This window comes from Bufo bufo, chromosome 2 (genome assembly GCF_905171765.1).
Source record: "Bufo bufo chromosome 2, aBufBuf1.1, whole genome shotgun sequence".
Lineage (NCBI taxonomy): Eukaryota > Metazoa > Chordata > Amphibia > Anura > Bufonidae > Bufo > Bufo bufo.
The window spans coordinates 479,546,742-479,573,101 of record NC_053390.1 but is presented as its reverse complement, the minus strand read 5'-3'; the positions used below and the strand labels follow the sequence as shown (position 1 = coordinate 479,573,101).

The 26,360-nt window shown below is 40.5% G+C and overlaps 106 pseudogenes; all 106 read left to right on the top strand.

Moving 5' to 3' along the window:
- Positions 1-59: 59 nt before the first annotated feature.
- LOC120992806 lies at positions 60-178 on the top strand (annotated as a pseudogene).
- Positions 179-400: 222 nt separating this feature from the next.
- Positions 401-519, top strand: LOC120992792 (annotated as a pseudogene).
- Positions 520-577: 58 nt separating this feature from the next.
- Positions 578-696, top strand: LOC120992882 (annotated as a pseudogene).
- A 397-nt stretch (positions 697-1,093) lies between these two features.
- Positions 1,094-1,212, top strand: LOC120992735 (annotated as a pseudogene).
- Positions 1,213-1,269: 57 nt separating this feature from the next.
- Positions 1,270-1,388, top strand: LOC120992630 (annotated as a pseudogene).
- A 57-nt stretch (positions 1,389-1,445) lies between these two features.
- LOC120992803 lies at positions 1,446-1,564 on the top strand (annotated as a pseudogene).
- Positions 1,565-1,621: 57 nt separating this feature from the next.
- On the top strand, positions 1,622-1,740 carry LOC120992766 (annotated as a pseudogene).
- Positions 1,741-1,973: 233 nt separating this feature from the next.
- LOC120992893 lies at positions 1,974-2,092 on the top strand (annotated as a pseudogene).
- A 57-nt stretch (positions 2,093-2,149) lies between these two features.
- LOC120992851 lies at positions 2,150-2,268 on the top strand (annotated as a pseudogene).
- A 58-nt stretch (positions 2,269-2,326) lies between these two features.
- On the top strand, positions 2,327-2,445 carry LOC120992744 (annotated as a pseudogene).
- Positions 2,446-2,502: 57 nt separating this feature from the next.
- On the top strand, positions 2,503-2,621 carry LOC120992779 (annotated as a pseudogene).
- A 398-nt stretch (positions 2,622-3,019) lies between these two features.
- On the top strand, positions 3,020-3,138 carry LOC120992791 (annotated as a pseudogene).
- Positions 3,139-3,196: 58 nt separating this feature from the next.
- On the top strand, positions 3,197-3,315 carry LOC120992742 (annotated as a pseudogene).
- A 574-nt stretch (positions 3,316-3,889) lies between these two features.
- On the top strand, positions 3,890-4,008 carry LOC120992724 (annotated as a pseudogene).
- A 57-nt stretch (positions 4,009-4,065) lies between these two features.
- LOC120992619 lies at positions 4,066-4,184 on the top strand (annotated as a pseudogene).
- Positions 4,185-4,417: 233 nt separating this feature from the next.
- Positions 4,418-4,536, top strand: LOC120992812 (annotated as a pseudogene).
- A 219-nt stretch (positions 4,537-4,755) lies between these two features.
- On the top strand, positions 4,756-4,874 carry LOC120992723 (annotated as a pseudogene).
- Positions 4,875-4,931: 57 nt separating this feature from the next.
- Positions 4,932-5,050, top strand: LOC120992608 (annotated as a pseudogene).
- A 57-nt stretch (positions 5,051-5,107) lies between these two features.
- LOC120992802 lies at positions 5,108-5,226 on the top strand (annotated as a pseudogene).
- Positions 5,227-5,283: 57 nt separating this feature from the next.
- LOC120992765 lies at positions 5,284-5,402 on the top strand (annotated as a pseudogene).
- A 233-nt stretch (positions 5,403-5,635) lies between these two features.
- On the top strand, positions 5,636-5,754 carry LOC120992892 (annotated as a pseudogene).
- Positions 5,755-5,811: 57 nt separating this feature from the next.
- LOC120992809 lies at positions 5,812-5,930 on the top strand (annotated as a pseudogene).
- A 58-nt stretch (positions 5,931-5,988) lies between these two features.
- Positions 5,989-6,107, top strand: LOC120992741 (annotated as a pseudogene).
- A 57-nt stretch (positions 6,108-6,164) lies between these two features.
- LOC120992778 lies at positions 6,165-6,283 on the top strand (annotated as a pseudogene).
- A 58-nt stretch (positions 6,284-6,341) lies between these two features.
- Positions 6,342-6,460, top strand: LOC120992828 (annotated as a pseudogene).
- A 562-nt stretch (positions 6,461-7,022) lies between these two features.
- Positions 7,023-7,141, top strand: LOC120992708 (annotated as a pseudogene).
- Positions 7,142-7,716: 575 nt separating this feature from the next.
- On the top strand, positions 7,717-7,835 carry LOC120992797 (annotated as a pseudogene).
- A 409-nt stretch (positions 7,836-8,244) lies between these two features.
- LOC120992752 lies at positions 8,245-8,363 on the top strand (annotated as a pseudogene).
- A 219-nt stretch (positions 8,364-8,582) lies between these two features.
- Positions 8,583-8,701, top strand: LOC120992758 (annotated as a pseudogene).
- Positions 8,702-8,758: 57 nt separating this feature from the next.
- Positions 8,759-8,877, top strand: LOC120993004 (annotated as a pseudogene).
- A 57-nt stretch (positions 8,878-8,934) lies between these two features.
- On the top strand, positions 8,935-9,053 carry LOC120992900 (annotated as a pseudogene).
- Positions 9,054-9,110: 57 nt separating this feature from the next.
- On the top strand, positions 9,111-9,229 carry LOC120992772 (annotated as a pseudogene).
- A 58-nt stretch (positions 9,230-9,287) lies between these two features.
- Positions 9,288-9,406, top strand: LOC120992843 (annotated as a pseudogene).
- Positions 9,407-9,463: 57 nt separating this feature from the next.
- Positions 9,464-9,582, top strand: LOC120992993 (annotated as a pseudogene).
- Positions 9,583-9,639: 57 nt separating this feature from the next.
- On the top strand, positions 9,640-9,758 carry LOC120992898 (annotated as a pseudogene).
- A 57-nt stretch (positions 9,759-9,815) lies between these two features.
- Positions 9,816-9,934, top strand: LOC120992771 (annotated as a pseudogene).
- Positions 9,935-9,992: 58 nt separating this feature from the next.
- On the top strand, positions 9,993-10,111 carry LOC120992842 (annotated as a pseudogene).
- A 57-nt stretch (positions 10,112-10,168) lies between these two features.
- On the top strand, positions 10,169-10,287 carry LOC120992777 (annotated as a pseudogene).
- Positions 10,288-10,344: 57 nt separating this feature from the next.
- LOC120992827 lies at positions 10,345-10,463 on the top strand (annotated as a pseudogene).
- Positions 10,464-10,848: 385 nt separating this feature from the next.
- LOC120992891 lies at positions 10,849-10,967 on the top strand (annotated as a pseudogene).
- Positions 10,968-11,025: 58 nt separating this feature from the next.
- LOC120992707 lies at positions 11,026-11,144 on the top strand (annotated as a pseudogene).
- Positions 11,145-11,719: 575 nt separating this feature from the next.
- Positions 11,720-11,838, top strand: LOC120992666 (annotated as a pseudogene).
- Positions 11,839-12,058: 220 nt separating this feature from the next.
- On the top strand, positions 12,059-12,177 carry LOC120992747 (annotated as a pseudogene).
- A 57-nt stretch (positions 12,178-12,234) lies between these two features.
- On the top strand, positions 12,235-12,353 carry LOC120992982 (annotated as a pseudogene).
- A 57-nt stretch (positions 12,354-12,410) lies between these two features.
- On the top strand, positions 12,411-12,529 carry LOC120992896 (annotated as a pseudogene).
- Positions 12,530-12,586: 57 nt separating this feature from the next.
- LOC120992721 lies at positions 12,587-12,705 on the top strand (annotated as a pseudogene).
- A 57-nt stretch (positions 12,706-12,762) lies between these two features.
- On the top strand, positions 12,763-12,881 carry LOC120992831 (annotated as a pseudogene).
- Positions 12,882-12,938: 57 nt separating this feature from the next.
- Positions 12,939-13,057, top strand: LOC120992826 (annotated as a pseudogene).
- Positions 13,058-13,116: 59 nt separating this feature from the next.
- LOC120992880 lies at positions 13,117-13,235 on the top strand (annotated as a pseudogene).
- Positions 13,236-13,294: 59 nt separating this feature from the next.
- On the top strand, positions 13,295-13,413 carry LOC120992871 (annotated as a pseudogene).
- Positions 13,414-13,470: 57 nt separating this feature from the next.
- LOC120992718 lies at positions 13,471-13,589 on the top strand (annotated as a pseudogene).
- Positions 13,590-13,810: 221 nt separating this feature from the next.
- Positions 13,811-13,929, top strand: LOC120992712 (annotated as a pseudogene).
- A 58-nt stretch (positions 13,930-13,987) lies between these two features.
- Positions 13,988-14,106, top strand: LOC120992804 (annotated as a pseudogene).
- Positions 14,107-14,339: 233 nt separating this feature from the next.
- LOC120992753 lies at positions 14,340-14,458 on the top strand (annotated as a pseudogene).
- A 56-nt stretch (positions 14,459-14,514) lies between these two features.
- LOC120992788 lies at positions 14,515-14,633 on the top strand (annotated as a pseudogene).
- A 58-nt stretch (positions 14,634-14,691) lies between these two features.
- LOC120992844 lies at positions 14,692-14,810 on the top strand (annotated as a pseudogene).
- A 58-nt stretch (positions 14,811-14,868) lies between these two features.
- LOC120992722 lies at positions 14,869-14,987 on the top strand (annotated as a pseudogene).
- Positions 14,988-15,043: 56 nt separating this feature from the next.
- On the top strand, positions 15,044-15,162 carry LOC120992793 (annotated as a pseudogene).
- A 45-nt stretch (positions 15,163-15,207) lies between these two features.
- Positions 15,208-15,326, top strand: LOC120992924 (annotated as a pseudogene).
- Positions 15,327-15,372: 46 nt separating this feature from the next.
- On the top strand, positions 15,373-15,491 carry LOC120992839 (annotated as a pseudogene).
- A 57-nt stretch (positions 15,492-15,548) lies between these two features.
- On the top strand, positions 15,549-15,667 carry LOC120992756 (annotated as a pseudogene).
- A 57-nt stretch (positions 15,668-15,724) lies between these two features.
- Positions 15,725-15,843, top strand: LOC120992811 (annotated as a pseudogene).
- A 57-nt stretch (positions 15,844-15,900) lies between these two features.
- Positions 15,901-16,019, top strand: LOC120992890 (annotated as a pseudogene).
- A 234-nt stretch (positions 16,020-16,253) lies between these two features.
- Positions 16,254-16,372, top strand: LOC120992800 (annotated as a pseudogene).
- A 57-nt stretch (positions 16,373-16,429) lies between these two features.
- On the top strand, positions 16,430-16,548 carry LOC120992728 (annotated as a pseudogene).
- A 57-nt stretch (positions 16,549-16,605) lies between these two features.
- On the top strand, positions 16,606-16,724 carry LOC120992786 (annotated as a pseudogene).
- A 57-nt stretch (positions 16,725-16,781) lies between these two features.
- On the top strand, positions 16,782-16,900 carry LOC120992713 (annotated as a pseudogene).
- Positions 16,901-17,109: 209 nt separating this feature from the next.
- On the top strand, positions 17,110-17,228 carry LOC120992762 (annotated as a pseudogene).
- Positions 17,229-17,285: 57 nt separating this feature from the next.
- Positions 17,286-17,404, top strand: LOC120992717 (annotated as a pseudogene).
- A 234-nt stretch (positions 17,405-17,638) lies between these two features.
- Positions 17,639-17,757, top strand: LOC120992781 (annotated as a pseudogene).
- A 45-nt stretch (positions 17,758-17,802) lies between these two features.
- Positions 17,803-17,921, top strand: LOC120992912 (annotated as a pseudogene).
- A 46-nt stretch (positions 17,922-17,967) lies between these two features.
- Positions 17,968-18,086, top strand: LOC120992838 (annotated as a pseudogene).
- Positions 18,087-18,143: 57 nt separating this feature from the next.
- On the top strand, positions 18,144-18,262 carry LOC120992755 (annotated as a pseudogene).
- A 57-nt stretch (positions 18,263-18,319) lies between these two features.
- Positions 18,320-18,438, top strand: LOC120992904 (annotated as a pseudogene).
- Positions 18,439-18,495: 57 nt separating this feature from the next.
- On the top strand, positions 18,496-18,614 carry LOC120992971 (annotated as a pseudogene).
- A 234-nt stretch (positions 18,615-18,848) lies between these two features.
- Positions 18,849-18,967, top strand: LOC120992877 (annotated as a pseudogene).
- A 59-nt stretch (positions 18,968-19,026) lies between these two features.
- Positions 19,027-19,145, top strand: LOC120992727 (annotated as a pseudogene).
- A 57-nt stretch (positions 19,146-19,202) lies between these two features.
- LOC120992784 lies at positions 19,203-19,321 on the top strand (annotated as a pseudogene).
- Positions 19,322-19,378: 57 nt separating this feature from the next.
- On the top strand, positions 19,379-19,497 carry LOC120992711 (annotated as a pseudogene).
- A 209-nt stretch (positions 19,498-19,706) lies between these two features.
- LOC120992761 lies at positions 19,707-19,825 on the top strand (annotated as a pseudogene).
- Positions 19,826-19,882: 57 nt separating this feature from the next.
- LOC120992660 lies at positions 19,883-20,001 on the top strand (annotated as a pseudogene).
- Positions 20,002-20,223: 222 nt separating this feature from the next.
- On the top strand, positions 20,224-20,342 carry LOC120992960 (annotated as a pseudogene).
- A 409-nt stretch (positions 20,343-20,751) lies between these two features.
- On the top strand, positions 20,752-20,870 carry LOC120992856 (annotated as a pseudogene).
- A 58-nt stretch (positions 20,871-20,928) lies between these two features.
- LOC120992776 lies at positions 20,929-21,047 on the top strand (annotated as a pseudogene).
- A 58-nt stretch (positions 21,048-21,105) lies between these two features.
- Positions 21,106-21,224, top strand: LOC120992846 (annotated as a pseudogene).
- Positions 21,225-21,456: 232 nt separating this feature from the next.
- LOC120992870 lies at positions 21,457-21,575 on the top strand (annotated as a pseudogene).
- Positions 21,576-21,983: 408 nt separating this feature from the next.
- On the top strand, positions 21,984-22,102 carry LOC120992757 (annotated as a pseudogene).
- Positions 22,103-22,158: 56 nt separating this feature from the next.
- LOC120992879 lies at positions 22,159-22,277 on the top strand (annotated as a pseudogene).
- A 234-nt stretch (positions 22,278-22,511) lies between these two features.
- LOC120992875 lies at positions 22,512-22,630 on the top strand (annotated as a pseudogene).
- A 57-nt stretch (positions 22,631-22,687) lies between these two features.
- LOC120992726 lies at positions 22,688-22,806 on the top strand (annotated as a pseudogene).
- Positions 22,807-22,863: 57 nt separating this feature from the next.
- On the top strand, positions 22,864-22,982 carry LOC120992820 (annotated as a pseudogene).
- Positions 22,983-23,039: 57 nt separating this feature from the next.
- Positions 23,040-23,158, top strand: LOC120992710 (annotated as a pseudogene).
- A 209-nt stretch (positions 23,159-23,367) lies between these two features.
- On the top strand, positions 23,368-23,486 carry LOC120992954 (annotated as a pseudogene).
- A 234-nt stretch (positions 23,487-23,720) lies between these two features.
- LOC120992770 lies at positions 23,721-23,839 on the top strand (annotated as a pseudogene).
- A 45-nt stretch (positions 23,840-23,884) lies between these two features.
- LOC120992906 lies at positions 23,885-24,003 on the top strand (annotated as a pseudogene).
- A 46-nt stretch (positions 24,004-24,049) lies between these two features.
- Positions 24,050-24,168, top strand: LOC120992852 (annotated as a pseudogene).
- Positions 24,169-24,225: 57 nt separating this feature from the next.
- Positions 24,226-24,344, top strand: LOC120992754 (annotated as a pseudogene).
- Positions 24,345-24,401: 57 nt separating this feature from the next.
- On the top strand, positions 24,402-24,520 carry LOC120992887 (annotated as a pseudogene).
- A 57-nt stretch (positions 24,521-24,577) lies between these two features.
- Positions 24,578-24,696, top strand: LOC120992948 (annotated as a pseudogene).
- Positions 24,697-24,928: 232 nt separating this feature from the next.
- LOC120992874 lies at positions 24,929-25,047 on the top strand (annotated as a pseudogene).
- A 57-nt stretch (positions 25,048-25,104) lies between these two features.
- LOC120992725 lies at positions 25,105-25,223 on the top strand (annotated as a pseudogene).
- Positions 25,224-25,280: 57 nt separating this feature from the next.
- On the top strand, positions 25,281-25,399 carry LOC120992783 (annotated as a pseudogene).
- A 57-nt stretch (positions 25,400-25,456) lies between these two features.
- Positions 25,457-25,575, top strand: LOC120992709 (annotated as a pseudogene).
- A 209-nt stretch (positions 25,576-25,784) lies between these two features.
- Positions 25,785-25,903, top strand: LOC120992760 (annotated as a pseudogene).
- Positions 25,904-25,960: 57 nt separating this feature from the next.
- Positions 25,961-26,079, top strand: LOC120992899 (annotated as a pseudogene).
- A 222-nt stretch (positions 26,080-26,301) lies between these two features.
- The window catches only part of LOC120992936, a 119-nt pseudogene continuing 60 nt past the window's right edge, over positions 26,302-26,360 (top strand).

Genomic DNA, 26,360 nt, shown 5'->3' with positions numbered 1-26,360 from the left:
CTTTTTTTCTTACTTTTATTTATCATAAAAAAAGCACAATGGATTGCAGTAGGGTGCATGTCAACGGTTATTCTAAGCTGAATGTACCTGCACTCGTCAGATCGCAGAAGATAAGCAGCTTAAGGCTTGGCAAGTACCAGCTTTGGAGACTGGTTGAGAATCCCTTGTTCCGTTGACTTTTTTTCTTACTTTTTTTTATCATAAAAAAAGCACAATGGATTGCAGTAGGCTGCTTGTCAACGGTTATTCTAAGCTGAATGTACCTGCACTCGTCAGTTCGCAGAAGATAAGCAGCTTAAAGCTTGGCAAGTACCTGGTTGGGAATCCCTTGTTCCGTTGACTTTTTTTTATTACTTTTATTTATCATAAAAAAAGCACAATGGATTGCAGTAGGGTGTTTGTCAACGGTTATTCTAAGCTGAATGTACCTGCACTCGTCAGATCGCAGAAGATACGCAGCTTAAGGCTTGGCAAGTACCAGCTTGGGAGACTGGTTGGGAATCCCTTGTTCCGTTGACTTTTTTTATTACTTTTATTTATCATAAAAATAAGCACAATGGATTGCAGTAGTGTGTTTGTCAACGGTTATTCTAAGCTGAATGTACCTGCACTCGTCAGATCGCAGAAGATAAGCAGCTTAAGGCTTGGCAAGTACCAGCTTGGGAGACTGGTTGGGAATCCCTTGTTCCGTTGACTTTTTTTTATTACTTTAATTTATCATAAAAAAAGCACAATGGATTGCAGTAGGGTGTTTGTCAACGGTTATTCTAAGCTGAATGTACCTGCACTCGTCAGATCACAGAAGATATGCAGCTTAAGGTTTGGCAAGTACCAGCTTGGGAGACTGGTTGGGAATACCTTGTTCCGTTGACTTTTTTTATTACTTTTATTTATCATAACTAAAGCACAATGGATTGCAGTAGGTTGCTTGTCAACGGTTATTCTAAGCTGAATGTACCTGCACTCGTCAGAACGCAGAAGATAAGCAGCTTAAGGCTTGGCAAGTACCTGGTTGGGAATCCCCTGTTCCGTTGACTTTTTTTATTACTTTTATTTATCATAACAAAGCACAATGGATTGCAGTAGGGTGTTTGTCAACGGTTATTCTAAGCTGAATGTACCTGCACTCATCAGATCGCAGAAAATAAGCAGCTTAAGGCTTGGCAAGTACCAGCTTGGGAGACTGGTTGGGAATCCCTTGTTCCGTTGACTTTTTTTCTTACTTTTATTTATCAGAAAAAAAGCACAATGGATTGCAGAAGGGTGCTTGTCAATGGTTATTCTAAGCTGAATGTACCTGCACTCGTCAGATCGCAGAAGATAAGCAGCTTAAGGCTTGGCAAGTACCAGCTTGGGAGACTGGTTGGGAATCCCTTGTTCCGTTGACTTTTTTTATTACTTTTATTTATCAGAAAAAAAGCACAATGGATTGCAGAAGGGTGCTTGTCAATGGTTATTCTAAGCTGAATGTACCTGCACTCGTCAGATCGCAGAAGATAAGCAGCTTAAGGCTTGGTAAGTACCAGCTTGAGAGACTAGTTGGGAATCCCTTGTTCCGTTGACTTTTTTTATTACTTTTATTTATCATAAAAAAAGCACAATGGATTGCAGTAGGGTGCTTGTCAACGGTTATTCTAAGCTGAATGTACCTGCACTTGTCAGATCGCAGAAGATAAGCAGCTTAAGGCTTGGCAAGTACCAGCTTGGGAGACTGGTTGGGAATCCCTTGTTCCGTTGACTTTTTTTATTACTTTTATTTATCATAAAAAAAGCACAATGGATTGCAGTAGGGTGCTTGTCAACGGTTATTCTAAACTGAATGTACCTGCACTCGTCGGATCGCAGAAGATAAACAGCTTAAGGCTTGGCAAGTACCAGCTTGGGAGACTGGTTGGGAATCCCTTGTTCGGTTGACTTTTTTTATTACTTTTATTTATCATAAAAAAAGCACAATGGATTGCAGTAGGGTGCTTGTCAACGGTTATTCTAAGCTGAATGTACCTGCACTCGTCAGATCGCAGAAGATAAGCAGCTTAAGGCTTGGCAAGTACCAGCTTGGGAGACTGGTTGGGAATCCCTTGTTCTGTTGACTTTATTTATTACTTTTATTTATCATAAAAAAAGCACAATGAATTGCAGTAGGGTGTTTGTCAACGGTTGTTCTAAGCTGAATGTACCTGCACTCGTCAGATCGCAGAAGGTAAGCAGCTTAAGGCTTGGCAAGTACCAGCCTGGGAGACTAGTTAGGAATCTCTTGTTCCGTTGACTTTTTTTTATTACTTTAATTTATCATAAAAAAAGCACAATGGATTGCAGTAGGGTGTTTGTCAACGGTTATTCTAAGCTGAATGTACCTGCACTCGTCAGATCGCAGAAGATAAGCAGCTTAAGGTTTGGCAAGTACCAGCTTGGGAGACTGGTTGGGAATCCCTTGTTCCGTTGACTTTTTTTATTACTTTTATTTATCATAAAAAAAGCACAATGGATTGCAGTAGGGTGCTTGTCAATGGTTATTCTAAGCTGAATGTACCTGCACTCGTCAGATCGCAGAAGATAAGCAGCTTAAGGCTTGGCAAGTACCAGCTTGGGAGACTGGTTGGGAATCACTTGTTCCGTTGACTTTTTTTATTACTTTTATTTATCATAAAAAAAAGCACAATGGATTGCAGTACGGTGCTTGTCAACGGTTATTCTAAACTGAATGTACCTGCACTCGTTAGATCGCAGAAGATAAGCAGCTTAAGGCTTGGCAAGTACCAGCTTTGGAGACTGGTTGAGAATCCCTTGTTCCGTTGACTTTTTTTCTTACTTTTTTTTATCATAAAAAAAGCACAATGGATTGCAGTAGGCTGCTTGTCAACGGTTATTCTAAGCTGAATGTACCTGCACTCGTCAGTTCGCAGAAGATAAGCAGCTTAAAGCTTGGCAAGTACCTGGTTGGGAATCCCTTGTTCCGTTGACTTTTTTTATTACTTTTATTTATCATAAAAAAAGCACAATGGATTGCAGTAGGGTGTTTGTCAACGGTTATTCTAAGCTGAATGTACCTGCACTCGTCAGATCGCAGAAGATACGCAGCTTAAGGCTTGGCAAGTACCAGCTTGGGAGACTGGTTGGGAATCCCTTGTTCCGTTGACTTTTTTTATTACTTTTATTTATCATAAAAATAAGCACAATGGATTGCAGTAGTGTGTTTGTCAACGGTTATTCTAAGCTGAATGTACCTGCACTCGTCAGATCGCAGAAGATAAGCAGCTTAAGGTTTGGCAAGTACCAGCTTGGGAGACTGGTTGGGAATCCCTTGTTCCGTTGACTTTTTTTTATTACTTTAATTTATCATAAAAAAAGCACAATGGATTGCAGTAGGGTGTTTGTCAACGGTTATTCTAAGCTGAATGTACCTGCACTCGTCAGATCACAGAAGATATGCAGCTTAAGGTTTGGCAAGTACCAGCTTGGGAGACTGGTTGGGAATACCTTGTTCCGTTGACTTTTTTTATTACTTTTATTTATCATAACTAAAGCACAATGGATTGCAGTAGGTTGCTTGTCAACGGTTATTCTAAGCTGAATGTACCTGCACTCGTCAGAACGCAGAAGATAAGAAGCTTAAGGCTTGGCAAGTACCTGGTTGGGAATCCCTTGTTCCGTTGACTTTTTTTCTTACTTTTATTTATCATAAAAAAAGCACAATGGATTGCAGTAGGGTGCTTGTCAATGGTTATTCTAAGCTGAATGTACTTGCACTCGTCAGATTGCAGAAGATAAGCAGCTTAAGGCTTTGCAATTTCCAGCTTGGGAGACTGGTTGGGAATCCCTTGTTCCGTTGACTTTTTTTATTACTTTTATTTATCATAAAAAAAGCACAATGGATTGCAGTAGGGTGTTTGTCAACGGTTATTCTAAGCTGAATGTACCTGCATTCGTCAGATCGCAGAAGATAAGCAGCTTAAGGCTTGGCAAGTACCAGCTTGGGAGACTGGTTGGGAATCCCTTGTTCCGTTGACTTTATTTCTTACTTTTATTTATCAGAAAAAAAGCACAATGGATTGCAGAAGGGTGCTTGTCAATGGTTATTCTAAGCTGAATGTACCTGCACTCGTCAGATCGCAGAAGATAAGCAGCTTAAGGCTTGGCAAGTACCAGCTTGGGAGACTGGTTGGGAATCCCTTGTTCCGTTGACTTTTTTTATTACTTTTATTTATCATAAAATAAGCACAATGGATTGCAGTAGGGTGCTTGTCAACGAATATTTTAAACTGAATGTACCTGCACTCGTCGGATCGCAGAAAATAAGCAGCTTAAGGCTTGGCAAGTACCAGCTTGGGAGACTGGTTGGGAATCCTTTGTTCCGTTGACTTTTTCTATTACTTTTATTTATCATAAAAAAAGCACAATGAATTGCAGTAGGGTGTTTGTCAACGGTTATTCTAAGCTGAATGTACCTGCACTCATCAGATCGCAGAAGATAAGCAGCTTAAGGCTTGGCAAGTACCAGCTTGGGAGACTGGTTGGGAATCCCTTGTTCCGTTTAGTTTTTTCTTACTTTTTTTTATCATAAAAAAAGCACAATGGATTGCAGTAGGGTGCTTGTCAACGGTTATTGTAAGCTGAATGTACCTGCACTCGTCAGATCGCAGAAGATAAGCAGCTTAAGGCTTGGCAAGTACCTGGTTGGGAATCCCCTGTTCCGTTGACTTTTTTTATTACTTTTATTTATCATAACAAAGCACAATGGATTGCAGTAGGGTGTTTGTCAACGGTTATTCTAAGCTGAATGTACCTGCACTCATCAGATCGCAGAAAATAAGCAGCTTAAGGCTTGGCAAGTACCAGCTTGGGAGACTGGTTGGGAATCCCTTGTTCCGTTGACTTTTTTTCTTACTTTTATTTATCAGAAAAAAAGCACAATGGATTGCAGAAGGGTGCTTGTCAATGGTTATTCTAAGCTGAATGTACCTGCACTCGTCAGATCGCAGAAGATAAGCAGCTTAAGGCTTGGCAAGTACCAGCTTGGGAGACTGGTTGGGAATCCCTTGTTCCGTTGACTTTTTTTATTACTTTTATTTATCAGAAAAAAAGCACAATGGATTGCAGAAGGGTGCTTGTCAATGGTTATTCTAAGCTGAATGTACCTGCACTCGTCAGATCGCAGAAGATAAGCAGCTTAAGGCTTGGTAAGTACCAGCTTGAGAGACTAGTTGGGAATCCCTTGTTCCGTTGACTTTTTTTATTACTTTTATTTATCATAAAAAAATCACAATGGATTGCAGTAGGGTGCTTGTCAACGGTTATTCTAAGCTGAATGTACCTGCACTTGTCAGATCGCAGAAGATAAGCAGCTTAAGGCTTGGCAAGTACCAGCTTGGGAGACTGGTTGGGAATCCCTTGTTCCGTTGACTTTTTTTATTACTTTTATTTATCATAAAAAAAGCACAATGGATTGCAGTAGGGTGCTTGTCAACGGTTATTCTAAACTGAATGTACCTGCACTCGTCGGATCGCAGAAGATAAACAGCTTAAGGCTTGGCAAGTACCAGCTTGGGAGACTGGTTGGGAATCCCTTGTTCGGTTGACTTTTTTTATTACTTTTATTTATCATAAAAAAAGCACAATGGATTGCAGTAGGGTGCTTGTCAACGGTTATTCTAAGCTGAATGTACCTGCACTCGTCAGATCGCAGAAGATAAGCAGCTTAAGGCTTGGCAAGTACCAGCTTGGGAGACTGGTTGGGAATCCCTTGTTCTGTTGACTTTATTTATTACTTTTATTTATCATAAAAAAAGCACAATGAATTGCAGTAGGGTGTTTGTCAACGGTTGTTCTAAGCTGAATGTACCTGCACTCGTCAGATCGCAGAAGGTAAGCAGCTTAAGGCTTGGCAAGTACCAGCCTGGGAGACTAGTTAGGAATCCCTTGTTCCGTTGACTTTTTTTTATTACTTTAATTTATCATAAAAAAAGCACAATGGATTGCAGTAGGGTGTTTGTCAACGGTTATTCTAAGCTGAATGTACCTGCACTCGTCAGATCGCAGAAGATAAGCAGCTTAAGGTTTGGCAAGTACCAGCTTGGGAGACTGGTTGGGAATCCCTTGTTCCGTTGACTTTTTTTATTACTTTTATTTATCATAAAAAAAGCACAATGGATTGCAGTAGGGTGCTTGTCAATGGTTATTCTAAGCTGAATGTACCTGCACTCGTCAGATCGCAGAAGATAAGCAGCTTAAGGCTTGGCAAGTACCAGCTTGGGAGACTGGTTGGGAATCACTTGTTCCGTTGACTTTTTTTATTACTTTTATTTATCATAAAAAAAAGCACAATGGATTGCAGTACGGTGCTTGTCAACGGTTATTCTAAACTGAATGTACCTGCACTCGTCAGATCGCAGAAGATAAGCAGCTTAAGGCTTGGCAAGTACCAGCTTGGGAGACTGGTTGAGAATCCCTTGTTCCGTTGACTTTTTTTCTTACTTTTTTTTATCATAAAAAAAGAACAATGGATTGCAGTAGGCTGCTTGTCAACGGTTATTCTAAGCTGAATGTACCTGCACTCGTCAGATCGCAGAAGATAAGCAGCTTAAAGCTTGGCAAGTACCTGGTTGGGAATCCCTTGTTCCGTTGACTTTTTTTATTACTTTTATTTATCATAAAAAAAGCACAATGGATTGCAGTAGGGTGTTTGTCAACGGTTATTCTAAGCTGAATGTACCTGCACTCGTCAGATCGCAGAAGATAAGCAGCTTAAAGCTTGGCAAGTACCTGGTTGTTAATCCCTTGTTCCGTTGACTTTTTTTATTACTTTTATTTATCATAAAAAAAGCACAATGGATTGCAGTAGGGTGTTTGTCAACGGTAATTCTAAGCTGAATGTACCTGCACTTGTCAGATCGCAGAAGATACGCAGCTTAAGGCTTGGCAAGTACCAGCTTGGGAGACTGGTTGGGAATCCCTTGTTCCGTTGACTTTTTTTATTACTTTTATTTATCATAAAAATAAGCACAATGGATTGCAGTAGTGTGTTTGTCAACGGTTATTCTAAGCTGAATGTACCTGCACTCGTCAGATCGCAGAAGATAAGCAGTTTAAGGCTTGGCAAGTACCAGCTTGGGAGACTGGTTGGGAATCCCTTGTTCCGTTGACTTTTTTTTATTACTTTAATTTATCATAAAAAAAAGCACAATGGATTGCAGTAGGGTGTTTGTCAACGGTTATTCTAAGCTGAATGTACCTGCACTCGTCAGATCACAGAAGATATGCAGCTTAAGGTTTGGCAAGTACCAGCTTGGGAGACTGGTTGGGAATACCTTGTTCCGTTGACTTTTTTTATTACTTTTATTTATCATAAAAAAAGCACAATGGATTGCAGTAGGTTGCTTGTCAACGGTTATTCTAAGCTGAATGTACCTGCACTCGTCAGATCGCAGAAGATAAGAAGCTTAAGGCTTGGCAAGTACCTGGTTGGGAATCCCTTGTTCCGTTGACTTTTTTTCTTACTTTTATTTATCATAAAAAAAGCACAATGGATTGCAGTAGGGTGCTTGTCAATGGTTATTCTAAGCTGAATGTACTTGCACTCGTCAGATTGCAGAAGATAAGCAGCTTAAGGCTTTGCAATTACCAGCTTGGGAGACTGGTTGGGAATCCCTTGTTCCGTTGACTTTTTTTATTACTTTTATTTATCAAAAAAAAAGCACAATGGATTGCAGTAGGGTGTTTGTCAACGGTTATTCTAAGCTAAATGTACCTGCATTCGTCAGATCGCAGAAGATAAGCAGCTTAAGGCTTGGCTAGTACCAGCTTGGGAGACTGGTTGGGAATCCCTTGTTCCGTTGACTTTATTTCTTACTTTTATTTATCAGAAAAAAAGCACAATGGATTGCAGAAGGGTGCTTGTCAATGGTTATTCTAAGCTGAATGTACTTGCACTCGTCAGATTGCAGAAGATAAGCAGCTTAAGGCTTTGCAATTACCAGCTTGGGAGACTGGTTGGGAATCCCTTGTTCCGTTGACTTTTTTTATTACTTTTATTTATCATAAAATAAGCACAATGGATTGCAGTAGGGTGCTTGTCAACGAATATTTTAAACTGAATGTACCTGCACTCGTCGGATCGCAGAAAATAAGCAGCTTAAGGCTTGGCAAGTACCAGCTTGGGAGACTGGTTGGGAATCCTTTGTACCGTTGACTTTTTCTATTACTTTTATTTATCATAAAAAAAGCACAATGAATTGCAGTAGGGTGTTTGTCAACGGTTATTCTAAGCTGAATGTACCTGCACTCATCAGATCGCAGAAGATAAGCAGCTTAAGGCTTGGCAAGTACCAGCTTGGGAGACTGGTTTGGAATCCCTTGTTCCGTTGATTTTTTTCTTACTTTTTTTAATCATAAAAAAAGCACAATGGATTGCAGTAGGGTGCTTGTCAACGGTTATTCCAAGCTGAATGTACCTGCACTCGTCAGATCGCAGAAGATAAGCAGCTTAAGGCTTGGCAAGTACCTGGTTGGGAATCCCTTGTTCCGTTGACTTTTTTTATTACTTTTATTTATCATAAAAAAGCACAATGGATTGCAGTAGGGTGTTTGTCAACGGTTATTCTAAGCTGAATGTACCTGCACTCATCAGATCGCAGAAGATAAGCAGCTTAAGGCTTGGCAAGTACCAGCTTGGGAGACTGGTTGGGAATCCCTTGTTCCGTTGACTTTTTTTCTTACTTTTATTTATCAGAAAAAAAGCACAATGGATTGCAGAAGGGTGCTTGTCAATGGTTATTCTAAGCTGAATGTACCTGCACTCGTCAGATCGCAGAAGATAAGCAGCTTAAGGCTTGGCAAGTACCAGCTTGGGAGACTGGTTGGGAATCCCTTGTTCCGTTGACTTTTTTTATTACTTTTATTTATCAGAAAAAAAGCACAATGGATTGCAGAAGGCTGCTTGTCAATGGTTATTCTAAGCTGAATGTACCTGCACTCGTTAGATCGCAGAAGATAAGCAGCTTAAGGCTTGGTAAGTACCAGCTTGGGAGACTAGTTGGGAATCCCTTGTTCCGTTGACTTTTTTTATTACTTTTATTTATCATAAAAAAAGCACAATAGATTGCAGTAGGGTGCTTGTCAACGGTTATTCTAAGCTGAATGTACCTGCACTCGTCAGATCGCAGAAGATAAGCAGCTTAAGGCTTGGCAAGTACCAGCCTGGGAGACTAGTTAGGAATCTCTTGTTCCGTTGACTTTTTTTTATTACTTTAATTTATCATAAAAAAAGCACAATGGATTGCAGTAGGGTGTTTGTCAACGGTTATTCTAAGCTGAATGTACCTGCACTCGTCAGATCGCAGAAGATAAGCAGCTTAAGTTTTGGCAAGTACCAGCTTGGGAGACTGGTTGGGAATCCCTTGTTCCGTTGACTTTTTTTCTTACTTTTATTTATCAGAAAAAAAGCACAATGGATTGCAGAAGGGTGCTTGTCAATGGTTATTCTAAGCTGAATGTACCTGCACTCGTCAGATCGCAGAAGATAAGCAGCTTAAGGCTTGGCAAGTACCAGCTTGGGAGACTGGTTGGGAATCCCTTGTTCCGTTGACTTTTTTTATTACTTTTATTTATCAGAAAAAAAGCACAATGGATTGCAGAAGGGTGCTTGTCAATGGTTATTCTAAGCTGAATGTACCTGCACTCGTTAGATCGCAGAAGATAAGCAGCTTAAGGCTTGGTAAGTACCAGCTTGGGAGACTAGTTGGGAATCCCTTGTTCCGTTGACTTTTTTTATTACTTTTATTTATCATAAAAGAAGCACAATAGATTGCAGTAGGGTGCTTGTCAACGGTTATTCTAAGCTGAATGTACCTGCACTCGTCAGATCGCAGAAGATAAGCAGCTTAAGGCTTGGCAAGTACCAGCCTGGGAGACTAGTTAGGAATCTCTTGTTCCGTTGACTTTTTTTTATTACTTTAATTTATCATAAAAAAAGCACAATGGATTGCAGTAGGGTGTTTGTCAACGGTTATTCTAAGCTGAATGTACCTGCACTCGTCAGATCGCAGAAGATAAGCAGCTTAAGTTTTGGCAAGTACCAGCTTGGGAGACTGGTTGGGAATCCCTTGTTCCGTTGACTTTTTTTATTACTTTTATTTATCATAAAAAAAGCACAATGGATTGCAGTAGGGTGCTTGTCAATGGTTATTCTAAGCTGAATGTACCTGCACTCGTCAGATCGCAGAAGATAAGCAGCTTAAGGCTTGGCAAGTACCAGCTTGGGAGACTGGTTGGGAATCACTTGTTCCGTTGACTTTTTTTATTACTTTTATTTATCATAAAAAAAGCACAATGGATTGCAGTACGGTGCTTGTCAACGGTTATTCTAAACTGAATGTACCTGCACTCGTCAGATCGCAGAAGATAAGCAGCTTAAGGCTTGGCAAGTACCAGCTTGGGAGACTGGTTGAGAATCCCTTGTTCCGTTGACTTTTTTTCTTACTTTTTTTTATCATAAAAAAAGCACAATGGATTGCAGTAGGCTGCTTGTCAACGGTTATTCTAAGATGAATGTACCTGCACTCGTCAGATCGCAGAAGATAAGCAGCTTAAAGCTTGGCAAGTACCTGGTTGGGAATCCCTTGTTCCGTTGACTTTTTTTATTACTTTTATTTATCATAAAAAAAGCACAATGGATTGCAGTAGGGTGTTTGTCAACGGTTATTCTAAGCTGAATGTACCTGCACTCGTCAGATCGCAGAAGATAAGCAGCTTAAAGCTTGGCAAGTACCTGGTTGTTAATCCCTTGTTCCGTTGACTTTTTTTATTACTTTTATTTATCATAAAAAAAGCACAATGGATTGCAGTAGGGTGTTTGTCAACGGTAATTCTAAGCTGAATGTACCTGCACTCGTCAGATCGCAGAAGATAAGCAGCTTAAGGCTTGGCAAGTACCAGCTTGGGAGACTGGTTGGGAATCCCTTGTTCCGTTGACTTTTTTTATTACTTTTATTTATCATAAAAAAAAGCACAATGGATTGCAGTAGTGTGTTTGTCAACGGTTATTCTAAGCTGAATGTACCTGCACTCGTCAGATCGCAGAAGATAAGCAGTTTAAGGCTTGGCAAGTACCAGCTTGGGAGACTGGTTGGGAATCCCTTGTTCCGTTGACTTTTTTTTATTACTTTAATTTATCATAAAAAAAGCACAATGGATTGCAGTAGGGTGTTTGTCAACGGTTATTCTAAGCTGAATGTACCTGCACTCGTCAGATCACAGAAGATATGCAGCTTAAGGTTTGGCAAGTACCAGCTTGGGAGACTGGTTGGGAATACCTTGTTCCGTTGACTTTTTTTATTACTTTTATTTATCATAAAAAAAAGCACAATGGATTGCAGTAGGTTGCTTGTCAACGGTTATTCTAAGCTGAATGTACCTGCACTCGTCAGATCGCAGAAGATAAGAAGCTTAAGGCTTGGCAAGTACCTGGTTGGGAATCCCTTGTTCCGTTGACTTTTTTTCTTACTTTTATTTATCATAAAAAAAGCACAATGGATTGCAGTAGGGTGCTTGTCAATGGTTATTCTAAGCTGAATGTACTTGCACTCGTCAGATTGCAGAAGATAAGCAGCTTAAGGCTTTGCAATTACCAGCTTGGGAGACTGGTTGGGAATCCCTTGTTCCGTTGACTTTTTTTATTACTTTTATTTATCATAAAAAAAGCACAATGGATTGCAGTAGGGTGTTTGTCAACGGTTATTCTAAGCTGAATGTACCTGCATTCGTCAGATCGCAGAAGATAAGCAGCTTAAGGCTTGGCTAGTACCAGCTTGGGAGACTGGTTGGGAATCCCTTGTTCCGTTGACTTTTTTTATTACTTTTATTTATCATAAAAAAAGCACAATGGATTGCAGTACGGTGCTTGTCAACGGTTATTCCAAGCTGAATGTACCTGCACTCGTCAGATCGCAGAAGATAAGCAGCTTAAGGCTTGGCAAGTACCTGGTTGGGAATCCCCTGTTCCGTTGACTTTTTTTATTACTTTTATTTATTATAACAAAGCACAATGGATTGCAGTAGGGTGTTTGTCAACGGTTATTCTAAGCTGAATGTACCTGCACTCATCAGATCGCAGAAGATAAGCAGCTTAAGGCTTGGCAAGTACCAGCTTGGGAGACTGGTTGGGAATCCCTTGTTCCGTTGACTTTTTTTCTTACTTTTATTTATCAGAAAAAAAGCACAATGGATTGCAGAAGGGTGCTTGTCAATGGTTATTCTAAGCTGAATGTACCTGCACTCGTCAGATCGCAGAAGATAAGCAGCTTAAGGCTTGGCAAGTACCAGCTTGGGAGACTGGTTGGGAATCCCTTGTTCCGTTGACTTTTTTTATTACTTTTATTTATCAGAAAAAAAGCACAATGGATTGCAGAAGGGTGCTTGTCAATGGTTATTCTAAGCTGAATGTACCTGCACTCGTTAGATCGCAGAAGATAAGCAGCTTAAGGCTTGGTAAGTACCAGCTTGGGAGACTAGTTGGGAATCCCTTGTTCCGTTGACTTTTTTTATTACTTTTATTTATCATAAAAAAAGCACAATAGATTGCAGTAGGGTGCTTGTCAACGGTTATTCTAAGCTGAATGTACCTGCACTCGTCAGATCGCAGAAGATAAGCAGCTTAAGGCTTGGCAAGTACCAGCTTGGGAGACTGGTTGGGAATCACTTGTTCCGTTGACTTTTTTTATTACTTTTATTTATCATAAAAAAAGCACAATGGATTGCAGTACGGTGCTTGTCAACGGTTATTCTAAACTGAATGTACCTGCACCCGTCGGATCGCAGAAGATAAGCAGCTTAAGGCTTGGCAAGTACCAGCTTGGGAGACTGGTTGAGAATCCCTTGTTCCGTTGACTTTTTTTATTACTTTTATTTATCATAAAAAAAGCACAATGGATTGCAGTAGGGTGTTTGTCAACGGTTATTCTAAGCTGAATGTACCTGCACTCGTCAGATCGCAGAAGATAAGCAGCTTAAGGATTGGCAAGTACCAGCTTGGGAGACTGGTTGGGAATCCCTTGTTCTGTTGACTTTTTTTCTTACTTTTATTTATCAGAAAAAAAATGCACAATGGATTGCAGTAGTGTGTTTGTCAACGGTTATTCTAAGCTGAATGTACCTGCACTCGTCAGATCGCAGAAGATAAGCAGCTTAAGGCTTGGCAAGTACCAGCTTGGGAGACTGGTTGGGAATCCCTTGTTCCGTTGACTTTTTTTTATTACTTTTATTTATCATAAAAAAAAGCACAATGGATTGCAGTAGGGTGCGTGTCAACGGTTATTCTAAGCTGAATGTACCTGCACTCGACAGATCGCAGAAAATAAGCAGCTTAAGGCTTGGCAAGTACCAGCTTGGGAGACTTGTTAGGAATCCCTTGTTCTGTTGTCTTTTTTTATTACTTTTATTTATCACAAAAAAAGCACAATGGATTGCAGTAGGGTGTTTGTCAACGGTTATTCTAAGCTGAATGTACCTGCACTCGTCAGATCGCAGAAGAAAAGCAGCTTAAGGCTTGGCAAGTACCAGCTTGGGAGACTTGTTGGGAATCCCTTGTTCTGTTGACTTTTTTTCTTACTTTCATTTATCATAAAAAAAGCACAATGGATTGCAGTAGAGTACTTGTCAATGGTTATTCTAAGCTGAATGTACCTGCACTCGTCAGATCGCAGAAGATAAGCAGCTTAAGGCTTGGCAAGTACCTGGAAGGGAATCCCTTGTTCCGTTGACATTTTTTATTACTTTTATTTATCATAAAAAAAGCACAATGGATTGCAGTAGGCTGTTTGTCAACGGTTATTCTAAGCTGAATGTACCTGCACTCATCAGATCGCAGAAGATAAGCAGCTTAAGGCTTGGCAAGTACCAGCTTGGGAGACTGTTTGGGAATGCCTTGTTCCGTTGACTTTTTTTCTTACTTTTATTTATCAGGAAAAAAAGCACAATGGATTGCAGTAGGGTGCTTATCAATGGTTATTCTAAGCTGAATGTACCTGCACTCGTCAGATCGCAGAAGATAAGCAGCTTAAGGCTTGGCAAGTACCAACTTGGGAGACTGGTTGGGAATCCTTTGTACCGTTGACTTTTTCTATTACTTTTATTTATCATAAAAAAAGCACAATGGATTGCAGTATGGTGTTTGTCAAGGGTTATTCTATGCTGAATGTACCTGCAGTCGTCAGATCGCAGAAGATAAGCAGCTTAAGGCTTGGTAAGTACCAGCTAGGGAGACTTGTTGGGAATCCTTTGTTCCGTGTACTTTTTTTCTTACTTTTATTTATCATAAAAAAAGCACAATGGATTGCAGTAGGGTGTTTGTCAACGGTTATTCTAAGCTGCATGTACCTGCACTCGTCAGATCGCAGAATATAAGCAGCTTAAGGCTTGGCAAGTACCAGCTTGGGAGACTGGTTGGGAATCCCTTGTTCCGTTGACTTTTTTTCTTACTTTTATTTATCAGAAAAAAGCACAATGAATTGCAGTAGGGTCTTTGTCAACGGTTGTTCTAAGCTGAATGTACCTGCACTCATCAGATCGCAGAAGGTAAGCAGCTTAAGGCTTGGCAAGTACCAGCCTGGGAGACTGGTTAGGAATCCCTTGTTCCGTTGACTTTTTTTTATTACTTTAATTTATCATAAAAAAAGCACAATGGATTGCAGTAGGGTGTTTGTCAACGGTTATTTTAAGCTGAATGTACCTGCACTCGTCAGATTGCAGAAGATAAGCAGCTTAAGGCTTGGCAAGTACCAGCTTGGGAGACTGGTTGGGAATCCCTTGTTCTGTTGACTTTTTTTTATTACTTTAATTTATCATAAAAAAAGCACAATGGATTGCAGAAGGGTGCTTGTCAACAGTTATTCTAAGCTGAATGTACCTGCACTCGTCAGATCGCAGAAGATAAGCAGCTTAAGGCTTGGCAAGTACCAGCTTGGGAGACTGGTTGGGAATCTCTTGTTCTGTTGACTCTTTTCTAACTTTTATTTATCATAAAAAAAGCACAATGGATTACAGTAGGGTGTTTGTCAACGGGTATTCTAAGCTGAATGTACCTGCACTCGTCAGATCGCAGAAGATAAGCAGCTTAAGGCTTGGCAAGTACCAGCTTGGGAGACTGGTTGGGAATCCCTTGTTCCGTTGACTTTTTTTCATCATAAAAAAAGCACAATGGATTGCAGTAGGGTGTTTGTCAACGGTTATTCTAAGCTGCATGTACCTGCACTCGTCAGATCGCAGAAGATAAGCAGCTTAAGGCTTGGCAAGTACCAGCTTGGGAGACTGGTTGGGAATCCCTTGTTCCGTTGACTTTTTTTCATCATAAAAAAAAGCACAATGGATTGCAGTAGGGTGTTTGTCAACGGTTATTCTAAGCTGCATGTACCTGCACTCGTCAGATCGCAGAAGATAAGCAGCTTAAGGCTTGGCAAGTACCAGCTAGGGAGACTGGTTGGGAATCTCTTGTTCTGTTGACTTTTTTTCTTACTTTTATTTATCATAAAAAAAGCACAATGGATTACAGTAGGGTGTTTGTCAACGGTTATTCTAAGCTGAATGTACCTGCACTCGTCAGATCGCAGAAGATAAGCAGCTTAAGGCTTGGCAAGTACCAGCTTGGGAGACTGGTTGGGAATCCCTTGTTCCATTGACTTTTTTTCTTACTTTTATTTATCAGAAAAAAAGCACAATGGATTGCAGTAGGGTGCTTGTCAACGGTTATTCTAAGCTGAATGTACCTGCTCTCGTCAGATCGCAGAAGATAAGCAGCTTAAGGCTTGGCAAGTACCAGCTTGGGAGACTGGTTGGGAATCCCTTGTTCCGTTGACCTTATTTCTTACTTTTATTTATCAGAAAAAAAGCACAATGGATTGCAGAAGGGTGCTTGTCAATGGTTATTCTAAGCTGAATGTACCTGCACTCATCAGATCGCAGAAGATAAGCAGCTTAAGGCTTGGCAAGTACCAGCTTGGGAGACTGGTTGGGAATCCCTTGTTCCGTTGACTTTTTTTATTACTTTTATTTATCATAAAAAAAGCACAATGGATTGCAGTAGGGTGCTTGTCAACAAATATTTTAAACTGAATGTACCTGCACTCGTCGGATCGCAGAAAATAAGCAGCTTAAGGCTTGGCAAGTACCAGCTCAGGAGACTGGTTGGGAATCCCTTGTTCTGTTTAATTTTTTTTATTACTTTTTTTTATCAGAAAAAAAGCACAATGGATTGCAGTAAGGTGCTTGTCAACGGTTATTCTAAGCTGAATGTACCTGCACTCGTCAGATTGCAGAAGATAAGCAGCTTAAGGCTTGGCAAGTACTAGCTTGGGAGACTGGTTGGGAATCCCTTGTTCCGTTGCCTTTTTTTCTTACTTTTATTTATCATAAAAAAAGCACAATAGATTGCAGTAGGGTGTTTGTCAACGGTTATTTTAAGCTGAATGTACCTGCACTCGTCAGATCGCAGAAGATAAGCAGCTTAAGGCTTGGCAAGTACCAGCTTGGGAGACTGGTTGGGAATCCCTTGTTCCGTTGACTTTATTTATTACTTTTATTTATCATAAAAAAAGCACAATGGATTGCAGTAGGGTGCTTGTCAACGGTTATTCTAAGCTGAATGTACCTGCACTCGTCAGATCGCAGAAAATAAGCAGCTTAAGCCTTGGCAAGTACCAGCTTGGGAGACTGGTTGGGAATCCCTTGTTCCGTTGACTTTTTTTATTACTTTTATTTATCATAAAAAAAGCACAATGGATTGCAGTAGGGTGTTTGTCAACGGTTATTCTAAGCTGAATGTACCTGCACTCGTCGGATCGCAGAAGATAAGCAGCTTAAGGCTTGGCAAGTACCAGCTTGGGAGACTGGTTGGGAATCCCTTGTTCCGTTGACTTTTTTTTATCATAAAAAAAGCACAATGGATTGCAGTAGGGTGCTTGTCAATGGTTATTCTAAGCTGAATGTACCTGCACTCGTCAGATCGCAGAAGATAAGCAGCTTAAGGCTTGGCAAGTACCTGGTTGGGAATCCCTTGTTCCGTTGACTTTTTTTATTACTTTTATTTATCATAAAAAAAGCACAATGGATTGCAGTAGGGTGTTTGTCAACGGTTATTCTAAGCTGAATGTACCTGCACTCGTCAGATCGCAGAAGATAAGCAGCTTAAGGCTTGGCAAGTACTAGCTTGGGAGACTGGTTAGGAATCCCTTGTTTCGTTGACTTTTTTTATTACTTTAATTTATCATAAAAAAAGCACAATGGATTGCAGTTGGGTGTTTGTCAACGGTTATTCTAAGCTGAATGTACCTGCACTTGTCAGATCGCAGAAGATAAGCAGCTTAAGGCTTGGCAAGTACCAGCTTGGGAGACTGTTTGGGAATCCCTTGTTCCGTTGACTTTTTTTCTTACTTTTATTTATCAGGAAAAAAAGCACAATGGATTTCAGAAGGGTGCTTGTCAATGGTTATTCTAAGCTGAATGTACCTGCACTTGTCAGATTGCAGAAGATAAGCAGCTTAAGGCTTGGCAAGTACCAGCTTGGGAGACTGGTTGGGAATCTCTTGTTCTGTTGACTTTTTTTCTTACTTTTATTTATCATAAAAAAAGCACAATGGATTACAGTAGGGTGTTTGTCAACGGGTATTCTAAGCTGAATGTACCTGCACTCGTCAGATCGCAGAAGATAAGCAGCTTAAGGCTTGGCAAGTACCAGCTTGGGAGACTGGTTGGGAATCCCTTGTTCCGTTGACTTTTTTTCATCATAAAAAAAGCACAATGGATTGCAGTAGGGTGTTTGTCAACGGTTATTCTAAGCTGCATGTACCTGCACTCGTCAGATCGCAGAAGATAAGCAGCTTAAGGCTTGGCAAGTACCAGCTTGGGAGACTGGTTGGGAATCCCTTGTTCCGTTGACTTTTTTTCATCATAAAAAAAAGCACAATGGATTGCAGTAGGGTGTTTGTCAACGGTTATTCTAAGCTGCATGTACCTGCACTCGTCAGATCGCAGAAGATAAGCAGCTTAAGGCTTGGCAAGTACCAGCTAGGGAGACTGGTTGGGAATCTCTTGTTCTGTTGACTTTTTTTCTTACTTTTATTTATCATAAAAAAAGCACAATGGATTACAGTAGGGTGTTTGTCAACGGTTATTCTAAGCTGAATGTACCTGCACTCGTCAGATCGCAGAAGATAAGCAGCTTAAGGCTTGGCAAGTACCAGCTTGGGAGACTGGTTGGGAATCCCTTGTTCCATTGACTTTTTTTCTTACTTTTATTTATCAGAAAAAAAGCACAATGGATTGCAGTAGGGTGCTTGTCAACGGTTATTCTAAGCTGAATGTACCTGCGCTCGTCAGATCGCAGAAGATAAGCAGCTTAAGGCTTGGCAAGTACCAGCTTGGGAGACTGGTTGGGAATCCCTTGTTCCGTTGACTTTATTTCTTACTTTTATTTATCAGAAAAAAAGCACAATGGATTGCAGAAGGGTGCTTGTCAATGGTTATTCTAAGCTGAATGTACCTGCACTCGTCAGATCGCAGAAGATAAGCAGCTTAAGGCTTGGCAAGTACCAGCTTGGGAGACTGGTTGGGAATCCCTTGTTCCGTTGACTTTTTTTATTACTTTTATTTATCATAAAAAAAGCACAATGGATTGCAGTAGGGTGCTTGTCAACGAATATTTTAAACTGAATGTACCTGCACTCGTCGGATCGCAGAAAATAAGCAGCTTAAGGCTTGGCAAGTACCAGCTCAGGAGACTGGTTGGGAATCCCTTGTTCTGTTTAATTTTTTTTATTACTTTTTTTTATCATAAAAAAAGCACAATGGATTGCAGTAAGGTGCTTATCAACGGTTATTCTAAGCTGAATGTACCTGCACTCGTCAGATTGCAGAAGATAAGCAGCTTAAGGCTTGGCAAGTACTAGCTTGGGAGACTGGTTGGGAATCCCTTGTTCCGTTGCCTTTTTTTCTTACTTTTATTTATCATAAAAAAAAAGCACAATAGATTGCAGTAGGGTGTTTGTCAACGGTTATTTTAAGCTGAATGTACCTGCACTCGTCAGATCGCAGAAGATAAGCAGCTTAAGGCTTGGCAAGTACCAGCTTGGGAGACTGGTTGGGAATCCCTTGTTCCGTTGACTTTATTTATTACTTTTATTTATCATAAAAAAAGCACAATGGATTGCAGTAGGGTGCTTGTCAACGGTTATTCTAAGCTGAATGTACCTGCACTCGTCAGATCGCAGAAAATAAGCAGCTTAAGCCTTGGCAAGTACCAGCTTGGGAGACTGGTTGGGAATCCCTTGTTCCGTTGACTTTTTTTATTACTTTTATTTATCATAAAAAAAGCACAATGGATTGCAGTAGGGTGTTTGTCAACGGTTATTCTAAGCTGAATGTACCTGCACTCGTCGGATCGCAGAAGATAAGCAGCTTAAGGCTTGGCAAGTACCAGCTTGGGAGACTGGTTGGGAATCCCTTGTTCCGTTGACTTTTTTTTATCATAAAAAAAGCACAATGGATTGCAGTAGGGTGCTTGTCAATGGTTATTCTAAGCTGAATGTACCTGCACTCGTCAGATCGCAGAAGATAAGCAGCTTAAGGCTTGGCAAGTACCTGGTTGGGAATCCCTTGTTCCGTTGACTTTTTTTATTACTTTTATTTATCATAAAAAAAGCACAATGGATTGCAGTAGGGTGTTTGTCAACGGTTATTCTAAGCTGAATGTACCTGCACTCGTCAGATCGCAGAAGATAAGCAGCTTAAGGCTTGGCAAGTACTAGCTTGGGAGACTGGTTAGGAATCCCTTGTTTCGTTGACTTTTTTTATTACTTTAATTTATCATAAAAAAAGCACAATGGATTGCAGTTGGGTGTTTGTCAACGGTTATTCTAAGCTGAATGTACCTGCACTCATCAGATCGCAGAAGATAAGCAGCTTAAGGCTTGGCAAGTACCAGCTTGGGAGACTGTTTGGGAATGCCTTGTTCCGTTGACTTTTTTTCTTACTTTTATTTATCAGGAAAAAAAGCACAATGGATTTCAGAAGGGTGCTTGTCAATGGTTATTCTAAGTTGAATGTACCTGCACTTGTCAGATTGCAGAAGATAAGCAGCTTAAGGCTTGGCAAGTACCAGCTTGGGAGACTGGTTGGGAATCCCTTGTTCCGTTGACTTTTATTTATCATAAAAAAAGCACAATGGATTGCAGTAGGGTGTTTGTCAATGGTTATTCTAAGCTGAATGTACCTGCACTCGTCAGATCGCAGAAGATAAGCAGCTTAAGGCTTGGCAAGTACCAGCTTGGGAGACTGGTTGGGAATCCCTTGTTCCGTTGACTTTTTTTCTTACTTTTATTTATCATAAAAAAGCACAATGGATTGCAGTAGGGTGTTTGTCAACGGTTATTTTTAAGCTGAATGTACCTGCACTCGTCAGATCGCAGAAGATAAGCAGCTTAAGGCTTGGCAAGTACCAGCTTGGGAGACTGGTTAGGAATCCCTTGTTCCGTTTACTTTTTTTATTACTTTTATTTATCATAAAAAAAGCACAATGGATTGCAGTAAGGTGCTTGTCAACGGTTATTCTAAGCTGAATGTACCTGCACTCGTCAGATCGCGGAAGATAAGCAGCTTAAGGCTTGGCAAGAACCAGCTTGGCAGACTGTTGGGAATCCCTTGTTCCGTTGACCTTTTTTTATTACTTTTATTTATCATAAAAAAAGCACAATAGATTGCAGTAGGGTGCTTGTCAACGGTTGTTCTAAGCTGAATGTACCTGCACTCGTCAGATCGCAGAAGGTAAGCAGCTTAAGGCTTGGCAAGTACCAGCCTGGGAGACTGGTTAGGAATCCCTTGTTTCGTTGACCTTTTTTTATTACTTTAATTTATCATAAAAAAAGCACAATGGATTGCAGTTGGGTGTTTGTCAACGGTTATTCTAAGCTGAATGTACCTGCACTCGTCAGATCGCAGAAGATAAGCAGCTTAAGGCTTGGCAAGTACCAGCTTGGGAGACTGGTTGGGAATCCCTTGTTCTGTTGAATTTTTTTATTACTTTTATTTATCATAAAAAAAAGCACAATGGATTGCAGTAGGGTGCTTATCAATGGTTATTCTAAGCTGAATGTACCTGCACTCGTCAGATCGCAGAAGATAAGCAGCTTAAGGCTTGGCAAGTACCAGCTTGGGAGACTGGTTGGGAATCCTTTGTTCCGTTGACTTTATTTATTACTTTTATTTATCATAAAAAAGCACAATGGATTGCAGTAGGGTGCTTGTAAACGGTTATTCTAAGCTGAATGTTCCTGCACTCGTCAGATCACAGAAGATAAGCAGCTTAATGCTTAGTAAGTACCAGCTTGGGAGACTTGTTGGGAATCCCTTGTTCCGTGTACTTTTTTTCTTACTTTTATTTATCATAAAAAAAGCACAATGGATTGCAGTAAGGTGCTTGTCAACAGTTATTCTAAGCTGAATGTACCTGCACTCGTCAGATTGCAGAAGATAAGCAGCTTAAGGCTTGGCAAGTACCAGCTTGGGAGACTGGTTGGGAATCCCTTGTTCCGTTGACTTTTTTTCTTACTTTTATTTATCAGAAAAAAAGCACAATGGATTGCAGTAGGGTGCTTATCAATGGTTATTCTAAGCTGAATGTACCTGCACTAGTCAGATCGCAGAAGATAAGCAGCTTAAGGCTTAGCAAGTACCAGCTTGGGAGACAGGTTGGGAATCCCTTGTTCCGTTGACTTTTTTTCTTACTTTTATTTATCATAAAAAAAGCACAATGGATTGCAGTAAGGTGCTTGTCAACAGTTATTCTAAGCTGAATGTACCTGCACTCGTCAGATTGCGGAAGATAAGTAGCTTAAGGCTTGGCAAGTACCAGCTTGGCAGACTGTTGGGAATCCCTTGTTCCGTTGACTTTTTTTCTTACTTTTATTTATCATAAAAAAAGCACAATGGATTGCAGTAGGGTGCTTGTCAACGGTTATTCTAAGCTGAATGTACCTGCACTCGTCAGATCACAGAAGATAAGCAGCTTAAGGCTTGGCAAGTACCAGCTTGGGAGACTGGTTGGGAATCCCTTGTTCCGTTGACTTTTTTTCTTACTTTTATTTATCATAAAAAAGCACAATGGATTGCAGTAGGGTGTTTGTCAACGGTTATTCTAAGCTGAATGTACCTGCACTCGTCAGATCGCAGAAGATAAGCAGCTTAAGGCTTGGCAAGTACCAGCTTGGGAGACTGGTTGGGAATCCCTTGTTCCGTTGACTTTTTTTATTACTTTTATTTATCATAAAAAAAGCACAATGGATTGCAGTAGGGTGCTTGTCAACAAATATTTTAAACTGAATGTACCTGCACTCGTCGGATCGCAGAAAATAAGCAGCTTAAGGCTTGGCAAGTACCAGCTCAGGAGACTGGTTGGGAATCCCTTGTTCTGTTTAATTTTTTTTATTACTTTTTTTTATCAGAAAAAAAGCACAATGGATTGCAGTAGGGTGCTTATCAACGGTTATTCTAAGCTGAATGTACCTGCACTCGTCAGATTGCAGAAGATAAGCAGCTTAAGGCTTGGCAAGTACTAGCTTGGGAGACTGGTTGGGAATCCCTTGTTCCGTTGCCTTTTTTTCTTACTTTTATTTATCATAAAAAAAGCACAATAGATTGCAGTAGGGTGTTTGTCAACGGTTATTTTAAGCTGAATGTACCTGCACTCGTCAGATCGCAGAAGATAAGCAGCTTAAGGCTTGGCAAGTACCAGCTTGGGAGACTGGTTGGGAATCCCTTGTTCCGTTGACTTTATTTATTACTTTTATTTATCATAAAAAAAGCACAATGGATTGCAGTAGGGTGCTTGTCAACGGTTATTCTAAGCTGAATGTACCTGCACTCGTCAGATCGCAGAAAACAAGCAGCTTAAGCCTTGGCAAGTACCAGCTTGGGAGACTGGTTGGGAATTCCTTGTTCCGTTGACTTTTTTTATTACTTTTATTTATCATAAAAAAAGCACAATGGATTGCAGTAGGGTGTTTGTCAACGGTTATTCTAAGCTGAATGTACCTGCACTCGTCGGATCGCAGAAGATAAGCAGCTTAAGGCTTGGCAAGTACCAGCTTGGGAGACTGGTTGGGAATCCCTTGTTCCGTTGACTTTTTTTTATCATAAAAAAAGCACAATGGATTGCAGTAGGGTGCTTGTCAATGGTTATTCTAAGCTGAATGTACCTGCACTCGTCAGATCGCAGAAGATAAGCAGCTTAAGGCTTGGCAAGTACCTGGTTGGGAATCCCTTGTTCCGTTGACTTTTTTTATTACTTTTATTTATCATAAAAAAAGCACAATGGATTGCAGTAGGGTGTTTGTCAACGGTTATTCTAAGCTGAATGTACCTGCACTCATCAGATCGCAGAAGATAAGCAGCTTAAGGCTTGGCAAGTACCAGCTTGGGAGACTGTTTGGGAATGCCTTGTTCCGTTGACTTTTTTTCTTACTTTTATTTATCAGGAAAAAAAGCACAATGGATTTCAGAAGGGTGCTTGTCAATGGTTATTCTAAGCTGAATGTACCTGCACTTGTCAGATTGCAGAAGATAAGCAGCTTAAGGCTTGGCAAGTACCAGCTTGGGAGACTGGTTGGGAATCTCTTGTTCTGTTGACTTTTTTTCTTACTTTTATTTATCATAAAAAAAGCACAATGGATTACAGTAGGGTGTTTGTCAACGGGTATTCTAAGCTGAATGTACCTGCACTCGTCAGATCGCAGAAGATAAGCAGCTTAAGGCTTGGCAAGTACCAGCTTGGGAGACTGGTTGGGAATCCCTTGTTCCGTTGACTTTTTTTCATCATAAAAAAAGCACAATGGATTGCAGTAGGGTGTTTGTCAACGGTTATTCTAAGCTGCATGTACCTGCACTCGTCAGATCGCAGAAGATAAGCAGCTTAAGGCTTGGCAAGTACCAGCTTGGGAGACTGGTTGGGAATCCCTTGTTCCGTTGACTTTTTTTCATCATAAAAAAAAGCACAATGGATTGCAGTAGGGTGTTTGTCAACAGTTATTCTAAGCTGCATGTACCTGCACTCGTCAGATCGCAGAAGATAAGCAGCTTAAGGCTTGGCAAGTACCAGCTAGGGAGACTGGTTGGGAATCTCTTGTTCTGTTGACTTTTTTTCTTACTTTTATTTATCATAAAAAAAGCACAATGGATTACAGTAGGGTGTTTGTCAACGGTTATTCTAAGCTGAATGTACCTGCACTCGTCAGATCGCAGAAGATAAGCAGCTTAAGGCTTGGCAAGTACCAGCTTGGGAGACTGGTTGGGAATCCCTTGTTCCATTGACTTTTTTTCTTACTTTTATTTATCAGAAAAAAAGCACAATGGATTGCAGTAGGGTGCTTGTCAACGGTTATTCTAAGCTGAATGTACCTGCTCTCGTCAGATCGCAGAAGATAAGCAGCTTAAGGCTTGGCAAGTACCAGCTTGGGAGACTGGTTGGGAATCCCTTGTTCCGTTGACTTTATTTCTTACTTTTATTTATCAGAAAAAAAGCACAATGGATTGCAGAAGGGTGCTTGTCAATGGTTATTCTAAGCTGAATGTACCTGCACTCGTCAGATCGCAGAAGATAAGCAGCTTAAGGCTTGGCAAGTACCAGCTTGGGAGACTGGTTGGGAATCCCTTGTTCCGTTGACTTTTTTTATTACTTTTATTTATCATAAAAAAAGCACAATGGATTGCAGTAGGGTGCTTGTCAACGAATATTTTAAACTGAATGTACCTGCACTCGTCGGATCGCAGAAAATAAGCAGCTTAAGGCTTGGCAAGTACCAGCTTGGGAGACTGGTTGGGAATCCCTTGTTCCGTTTAGTTTTTTCTTACTTTTTTTTATCATAAAAAAAGCACAATGGATTGCAGTAGGGTGCTTATCAACGGTTATTCTAAGCTGAATGTACCTGCACTCGTCAGATTGCAGAAGATAAGCAGCTTAAGGCTTGGCAAGTACTAGCTTGGGAGACTGGTTGGGAATCCCTTGTTCCGTTGCCTTTTTTTCTTACTTTTATTTATCATAAAATAAGCACAATAGATTGCAGTAGGGTGCTTGTCAACGGTTATTTTAAGCTGAATGTACCTGCACTCGTCAGATCGCAGAAGATAAGCAGCTTAAGGCTTGGCAAGTACCAGCTTGGGAGACTGGTTGGGAATCCCTTGTTCCGTTGACTTTATTTATTACTTTTATTTATCATAAAAAAAGCACAATGGATTGCAGTAGGGTGCTTGTCAACGGTTATTCTAAGCTGAATGTACCTGCACTCGTCAGATCGCAGAAAATAAGCAGCTTAAGCCTTGGCAAGTACCAGCTTGGGAGACTGGTTGGGAATCCCTTGTTCCGTTGACTTTTTTTATTACTTTTATTTATCATAAAAAAAGCACAATGGATTGCAGTAGGGTGTTTGTCAACGGTTATTCTAAGCTGAATGTACCTGCACTCGTCGGATCGCAGAAGATAAGCAGCTTAAGGCTTGGCAAGTACCAGCTTGGGAGACTGGTTGGGAATCCCTTGTTCCGTTGACTTTTTTTTATCATAAAAAAAGCACAATGGATTGCAGTAGGGTGCTTGTCAATGGTTATTCTAAGCTGAATGTACCTGCACTCGTCAGATCGCAGAAGATAAGCAGCTTAAGGCTTGGCAAGTACCTGGTTGGGAATCCCTTGTTCCGTTGACTTTTTTTATTACTTTTATTTATCATAAAAAAAGCACAATGGATTGCAGTAGGGTGTTTGTCAACGGTTATTCTAAGCTGAATGTACCTGCACTCGTCAGATCGCAGAAGATAAGCAGCTTAAGGCTTGGCAAGTACTAGCTTGGGAGACTGGTTAGGAATCCCTTGTTTCGTTGACTTTTTTTATTACTTTAATTTATCATAAAAAAAGCACAATGGATTGCAGTTGGGTGTTTGTCAACGGTTATTCTAAGCTGAATGTACCTGCACTCATCAGATCGCAGAAGATAAGCAGCTTAAGGCTTGGCAAGTACCAGCTTGGGAGACTGTTTGGGAATGCCTTGTTCCGTTGACTTTTTTTCTTACTTTTATTTATCAGGAAAAAAAGCACAATGGATTTCAGAAGGGTGCTTGTCAATGGTTATTCTAAGCTGAATGTACCTGCACTTGTCAGATTGCAGAAGATAAGCAGCTTAAGGCTTGGCAAGTACCAGCTTGGGAGACTGGTTGGGAATCCCTTGTTCCGTTGACTTTTATTTATCATAAAAAAAGCACAATGGATTGCAGTAGGGTGTTTGTCAATGGTTATTCTAAGCTGAATGTACCTGCACTCGTCAGATCGCAGAAGATAAGCAG